Genomic DNA, 8,406 nt, shown 5'->3' on the forward strand with positions numbered 1-8,406 from the left:
GCTCGCAAACTGAGAATCAAAACCTATGTAATATTTCCAACGACCTAGAATTATGAAATTTCGCAAGAAGCAAGGTTTCCAGGACAGGCTCCGGAAATATCATTTTGTCATTTGTTGTCCGACTCTCTGTTTGTCTGTTAAGTATCAAGATCGATAACAGACGAAAATCGTGGAATTCGTAGATTCACGGGACGGGTGAACTATGACGGCTAATCGGAAAATGAGGCCCAATCTGTCGTGAAATGGAAACCACAGCAAAAATCAAGTCTTTTCTTTGCAACAGTTTGCTACACATTCCTGTTACTCCTCTACATAGTCGCCGCCCCGCCTTACACTTTAGTCGTAGCATTGTACCAGCTTTCTAATTCCCTCATCATAGAAGGCAGCCGCCTGTGCTTTCCGCCACTTCTCTACGCTTCTCTGTAAATCTCTGTATGTGCCCAAACGTTGTCTTCATAGCCAGAGGTTCATGTGGGCAGACATGAACGTCAGAGGGAGCCAAGTTCAGGCTGAATTGTGGGTGATCTAACCCTGCACATTGGCCTGCAGTGTGCATTACAGGTACGTTATGTGGCGTAGCGTGAAATCAGGGGACATTCCGAAGCGAGCACCCATAATTGGCCGGAGACAGTATTGTTTTAGGCATTTTCACCTTCTCACTGCGTGCTCAGAACTGAAAAGATCTATGTGGGGCGATCGACAGGCATACTAGAGACACTACCCAACACATTTGTGCAAAGCTTCATCGGATTTTCGTTGTCGTTTCCATTCCGCGCCTTGTCACACCTTATTTTCCGAATAGCCCTTGAGTACATATATGAAATTTGTACAAAACCCTCAGAGCGCGTATCCTATTCGCACTTGGCACGTTTTTTTTTATTTAATTCTTCACCCAGAAATGTTTCGGAACTATTGCGTCATCTTCAGCTGGTCTCGTTGTTTTTGCTGCAACGCAAATGAGATGTGGTCTAGGAGCAGCATCTTTGAGTAGCAGCCAAAATGTTCAGGGACCACGGTTCGATAGCAAACACTTCTCAAATTTTGAATAAAAATCATCAGCAGTGGCGTCCGAAACTTCTGATATAGCCATCGTTCTGCCAATGACCTCGTGAAAAAGTATGGAGAAGCGGACAGAGTTTTAGGGCAACTCTTTCACTTGAGGCACAAAATTGCCCTTAAAACGGGAAGAACCAGTATTGATTCACAGGACATGTGGTCTTTAATTGAAAAAGTGCCATGATAATCTCTACATTGACGAAATATTCGAGATTAATCATTCGGTTCTCTGGAAGGGACTGCCGAGGCTGAGGCAGCTATGACTAAGAGACTGAATGATCAATGAAAGGGTAACATTCTACGAATCTGAAAGTAGAATGTCAGAAGTCTGAACGTGGTAAGGAAGCTATACAATCTGAAAAGCGAAATGCAAAGTGGAAGTCAGTGAAGTGAAATTGCAGGGAAGTAAGGATTTCTACTCAGACGAATGTAGGGTAATATCAACAACGACAGAAAATGGTACAACGCGAGTTGCACTCATTATAAATAGGCAGAGAGTAAGTTACTCTGAACAGTATAGTGGCAGGACTGTTCTTAGAAGAATCGACAGCAAACCAGCGCCAAGAACAGTAGTTCAGGTACACGCGCAGACGTCGCAAAAGGAACATGAATGGGTAAAAAATGATATTGCACCGGTAATTTAGTCTATAAAGGATATCATGGTTGGAAAGCGGTAGCGGACAAAGGATTAGAAGAAACAGTTAGTGGAGAACATGGAATAAATTTCAGTTAATAATAGCGGATAAATTCTTAGAAACTTATAAGAGAAACATGTGTGCTTGGAAAAGGCGCGGAGACACGAAGATTCTAGATGGATTACATCATGGTCAGGTAGAGATGTCGAAATGAGATATTGGATTGTAACATGTACCGCGGAGTAGATATAATACCGAATTACAAATAACGTGTGGGAATGCAGCCAGATGACATCTTCAACAATCACCTGTATTTCGACAGGTGCACACGCTGCCACTTTCAAGGCACAAGTACAGCAAGGAAGCGCTGTACAAGTGGATTTAAAACCTGTGAAAAAGTAACACACACACACACACACACACACACACACACACACACACACAATGTGCACATTAGCTCCACCACACAAGCAAAGGTGAGGGACGTCAGAAATTTTCTGTAGTGAATATTAATAACCAACAATCGAGGTAGCAATAACTGTGTCCCTTTGTTTTGTGATAAGGAAGAGAGCAGAGTTCCACGCAAACTTTATACTGAAATCTCCATCTCTGTTTATAAATTCATTCGCTAATTTAATTTCAACTGTTTCCTGGATGATACTACCGCAAAAGCTGGACGTGCATATCTGAATCTTCGTGTTGTTATTTTCCACAGGATGACAGGTGTTAAGGCAATGTTCTGCAGTAGCGGGTTTGCTTGGCTGTTCTGACCGTGTGTGATGCTTATGCTCACTGCAGCAGCCCCCCATGGTCCTGATGGTCTGACTAATATATGACATGCTACAAGGAATACGATAGACACCCGCCTTACGCAAACCGATATCATCTTTTACGAATCCTAAAAGTCCCCTAATCCTGGACGGTGGTCGAAAAACACATTTCACATCCTATTTCCGCAAAATACGACCAGTCCTGTTGGAAATGCTCCTTGTGTAAGGCAAAAAGGCCGTACACTTTGGCGCCACCTCGGTATTATCTTCGCTCACCAGGGACACGGGTGGTCCTTAGCGCAATGCACGTCTGATCAGTTTTTCTCTACAACCATTGAGACGAAGGCGATTTCGTGATGGTCTAACTCAACTAGAAACATTTGAGGTCTGAGGTGACGTTGGCATTATGAACCAAGTTACACATTCCCCATAGTCACTGAGTTGGATGGTGAAGACTATCAGCCTATACATGTAAGGCGTTGTGAGTTGGCTTCTCAGATACCAGTTGGCTATTTTTTTCTCTATGGCAATTAATGCAAACTACGACAAACGTAATGTAAGCGTGAACAGCCGCCTGAAGAGGAACCTGTCCGTTCGAAACCTGTAACCGTGGTATCCGTGTAAATAAACAGCTTTATTAATAGTGAGTGCTTGCTGTTATCTTCTTTTCACGTGTCAACATGTATTTTGCACACTGTTGCGGACTCCGAAACGTCGGATTTCGACGAAAAACGAGTGGCATTCAATAAGTAATGCATTTTTTGTGCCAATTTCAGTTGAAAAAGTCCGGAATTTGCTGTGGGACATCGCGGAATATTCCCGCTTCAGCTCCAATGGTTTCATGAAGTTCCGACAGGTGGCAGCACTATATGTAGCCTTCAAAATGGCATCGGTGACGAAGGTGCGTTCCAGGCAGAGAGCTGTCATTGAGTTTCTTTGGGGGGATGATCAGGGCATCGCACCGATGGGCGAAGCATCTGTAATCATCGCCACAAGGGTGTGCAAACTTGTCCGATTTTTCCCGTACCGGGCGGTCGCACAGAGCTGTGACTCCTGCAATGCTGGAACGTGCGGACACTCTCAGTCGAGATGATCGACGGATCACAATCAAGCACCTCGCTGCACAGCTGGACGTCTCTCTTGGTAGTGCTGACACACTCGTGCACCAGATGGGGTTCTCAGATGTGTGGCTTACCGCCGAACAGAAGACCATAAAATTCAACGAACGAACTTCTGTGCGGAATTTCTTGCTCGTTACGAGACTGATCGCGACAATTTTCGTTGACTATGGTCGCAGGTGATAAAATATGGGTTCATCGCTTCTAAACGGAAACAAAACGACAGTCCATGTCCAAGATGCTACTCCAGGCGGGTGTAAAATGAATGTGCGCAAAGGAAAGTCATAAACGCTAAAATGAAGATTTGGCCCTCTCTCACTACCCCCTGAAGCAAATCTTAGGATCTCTTAATTCTATAAATTACAATCTAAACATAAATGAATGACGAAGGCAACTAATCCTACTAAACGATAAACGTTGTTCCTGCTTATATATTTATTGTAGATTTAAAAAAAAACCTTTATATTACAAAGTTTACAGTTCCTAAGTAACATTACTGATCACTTGCTCAGCTCTGCCCCTTATTATGAATGCGCAGTCTTGCTTCCCAGCAAGGCTCGGGTCCCCACCCTCGTAATTCCGAAAACGAGTCATATTCCCGAAACAACGGAATATTCTCCCTCTCTACAGATTCTTCCGAACGCCGACCAACCATATTTTAGTCTTTTGTCGTCCAGCGGGAAAGTTTGCGAGGAAAAACCTAAACTTGTACAACGGTACGCCTCTGAGCAAAAATCCTTGGAAATAACCCAGCCTGCGTGGTTTCCGAGGTGTCGCTTCTTCGTTCCTCTCACCTGCGTCCAAGATTTGCAAAGTTCTGAAGTATTGTCCGGTTATCCTTCCGGCCCCTATTACAATAGCGGCCGGCCGTCACCCTATTGTGCTCCAGAGCCCAGGTGGTAAGACATCCGTCTTGCTCTGTTTAAGCAGGAGCAACACACCCGTGTGGGCCTTCCACCCAGGGCTTGAGTTCCGTCTGCCGTTTCATTTCCACTGTCGTTCCAACCTCTACTAGTATGATAATAAAAACACTCCTTCACCTTTCGTGCAATAAGTGTTAACAATTATTTACAAGGCGTATGTGACAATGTCAGTCTCCTTTATATATTCATATATGCCATGTACAACCTGTCACATGATACCTAATTGTGTTTGTAGATCACAGCAAAGTATGTGGATGAGCTCTTGTAAGGCGCGAAATTATAGCCACCTTACACATGGAATGGCACCACACCCCATCATCTCTCCTCCGAAGAAAACGTTAATAGCCGCACCCTCACCCGGTATAATAGCGACGGTCTTCTGGGACTGCGAAGAGGTTATTCTGTTTGCTGTTCTCTCTCATGGTGCCACGATGCACTCAGAAGTGCATTGTACTACACTCAGGAAATTGAAGAAACGACTTCAATATGTTCGTCACCACAAAAAAGCAAACGAACTTCTCCTTCTCAATGGCAATGCAAGGTCTCACACAAGTCGGCGCACCCGAGAAGAGCTCACAAAACTTCGTTGGACTGTTCTTCCTCACCCACCCTACAGCCCAGACTTCGCGTCTTCCGACTTCCATCTGTCACGCCCAATGAAGGATGCATCCCGCGGGAAGCAGTAAGTGGATGACGTAGAGGTTATTGATGCAGCAAGATATTGGCTCTGACGTCGACCAGTAGAGCGGTTACATGTGGACAAACAAAAAAATGGTTCAAATGGCTCTGAGCACTATGGGACTTAACATCTGTGGTCATCAGTCCCCTAGGACGTAGAACTACTTAAACCTAACTAACCTAAGGACATCACACACATCCACGCCCGAGGCAGGATTCGAACCTGCAACCGTAGCGGTCGCGCGGTTCCAGACTGAAGCGCCTAGAACCGCTCGGCCACCCTGGCCGGCTGTGGACAAACAGGGCTTCACCGTAAGGTGGTGTAAGACTGTCGCATTGAACGGAAATTATGTTGAGAAATAGCGTTCCTTAGCCAATGGAGTGGGGAACAGTATGATACACTGGAATCCTGAATAAAATCAACCTGCTTTCAGAAAGAAACGATTTATTTCGTCAAGAAAAAAAAGTGTTGCATTTCTTCCTGAACGCCCCTCGTAGCAGTAGGAATGTTTTTGTTGCAAGTTGTATTAATAATTGGTAAACAATGCTGTACAATTGCAATAAAGTCATGAGATGTTCAAATGGTTCAAATGGCTCTGAGCACTATGGGACTCAACTGCTGAGGTCATTAGTCCCCTAGAACTTAGAACTAGTTAAACCTAACTAACCTAAGGACATCACAAACAGCCATGCCCGAGGCAGGATTCGAACCTGCGACCGTAGCGGTCTTGCGGTTCCAGACTGCAGCGCCTTTAACCGCACGGCCACTTCGGCCGGCTGAGATGTTCAATTGATTGGCTCTGAGCACTATGGGACTTAACAGCTGTGGTCATCAGTCCCCTAGAACTTAGAACTACTTAAACCTAACTAACCTATGGACATCACACACATCCATGCCCGAGGAAGGATTCGAACCTGCGACCGTAGCAGTCGCGCGGTTCCGGGCTGCGCGCCTAGAACCGCGAGACCACCGCGGCCGGCAGATGTTCAATTGACTCTTTTATTAGAACATGTTACGCGTTTCGGATTTACACCCATCTTCAGACATCACAAACTTTTCAACTCCTTCCTAACCAACCAGGCGTACAGCTTTGACAACTCAAAGAAAGTGTCCAATAAGTTTCTGATGTCTGAAGATGGGTGTAATCCCGAAACGCGTAGCATGTTCTAATAAAACACTCAATTATACATCTCATGATTTAATTGCGATTTTACAGCATTGGTTGCCAATTATTACCATAAAAATGATCGCAGGCCTCAGACGGGATTTTACGTCCTGCATATCGAGTCGTCTTAAAACGAGTCACTACCATTTATTTGTAGTATTACAGGAATATTTCGCATTATGTTTTAAAAAAGGCTCCTCATGTCCTTTATATATTGGAGCCCCTAGAGGAAAGCATAGCTTGGGACAAATATCATACACCATCTGCTAACGCATGTTCGAAATACTTTCTAAATGTTAACAGAATTCTTGGTAGAACAACATTATAATAAATGACAAGCACCAGTTTGCTTTTGTTCTGCAATATTACACTACTGGCCATTAAAATTACTACACCACGAATATGACGTGCTACAGGCGCGAAATTTAACCGACAGGAAGAAGATGCTGTGATATGCAAATGATTAGCTTCTCAGAGCATTTACACAAGGTTGGCGCCGGTGGCGACACCTACAACGTGCTGGCATGAGGAAAGCTTCCAACCGATTTCACATACACAAACAGCAGTTGACCGGCGTTGCCTGGTGAAACGTTGTTGTCATGCCTCGTGTAAGGAGGAGAAATGCGTACCATCACGTTTCCGACTTTGATGAAGATCGGATTGTAGCCTATTGCGATTGCGGTTTATCGTATCGCGACATTGCTGCTCGCGTTGGTCGAGATCCAATGACTGGTAGCAGAATATGGAATCGGTGGATTCAGGAGGGTAATACGGAATGCCGTGCTAGATCCCAACGGCCTCGTATCACTAGCAGTTGAGATAACAGGCATCTTATCCGCATGGCTGTAACGGATCGTGCAGCCACGTCTCGATCCCTGAATCAACAGATGGGGACGTTTGCAAGACAACAACCATCGGCACGAACAGCTCATGTAGTTTTAACCAACTGACGCGGTTGGAAACCCGAGAACTTTTTATTCATCTACACGAACAGTTCGACGACGTTTGCAGCAGCGTGGACTATCAGCTCGGAGACCATGGCTGCGGTTACCCTTGACGCTGCATCACAGACAGGAGCGCCTGCGATGGTGTACTCAACAACGAACCTAGATGCACGAATCGCAAAACGTCATTTTTTCGGAGGAATCCAGGTTCTGTTTACAGCATCGTGATGGTCGCATCCGTGTTTGGCGACATCGCTGTGAACGCACATTGGAAGCGTGTATTCGTCATCGCCATACTGGCGTATTACCCAGCGTGATGGTATGGAGTGCCATTGGTTACACGTCTCGGTCACCTCTTGTTCGCATTGACGGTGCTTTGAACAGTGGATGTTACATTTCATATGTGTTACGACCCGTGGCTCTACGCTTCATTCGATCCCTGCAAAACCCTACATTTCAGCAGGATAATGCACGACCACATGTTGCAGGTCCTGTACGGGCCTTTCTGGAGACAGAAAATGTTCGATTGCTGTCCTGGCCAGCACATTCTCCAGATCTCTCACCAACTGAAAACGTCTGGTCAATGATATCCGAGCAACTGGCTCGTCACAATACGCCAGTCACTACTTTTGATTGACTGTGGTATCGTGTTGAAGCTGCATGTGCAGCTGTACCTGTACACGCCATCCAAGCTCTGTTTCACTCAATGGCCAGGGGTATCAAGGGCGTTATTACGGCCAGAGGTGGTTGTTCTGGGTAGTGATTTCTCAGGATCTATGCACCCAAATTGCGTGCAAATGAATACCCGTTTATCATCTGCATGTCTTCTTGGTGTAGCAATTTTAATGGCCAGTAGTGTATATTGGAATCCTGAATAAAATCAGGCTGCTTTCAGAAAAAAAAATTGTATCACATTACTTCCTGAACGCCCCTCTTAGCAGTAGGAATGTTTTTGTTGCAAGTTGTATTAATAATTGGCAATCAACGCTGTATAATCGCAATAAAGTCATGAGATGTTCAATTGACTCTTTTATCAGAACATTTTACGCGTTTCGGGTTTACACCCATCTTCAGATACCATAAACTTCCAGGCGTACAGCCTTGACAACTCAAAGA

Source organism: Schistocerca piceifrons, chromosome 8 (genome assembly GCF_021461385.2).
Source record: "Schistocerca piceifrons isolate TAMUIC-IGC-003096 chromosome 8, iqSchPice1.1, whole genome shotgun sequence".
Taxonomy (NCBI): domain Eukaryota; kingdom Metazoa; phylum Arthropoda; class Insecta; order Orthoptera; family Acrididae; genus Schistocerca; species Schistocerca piceifrons.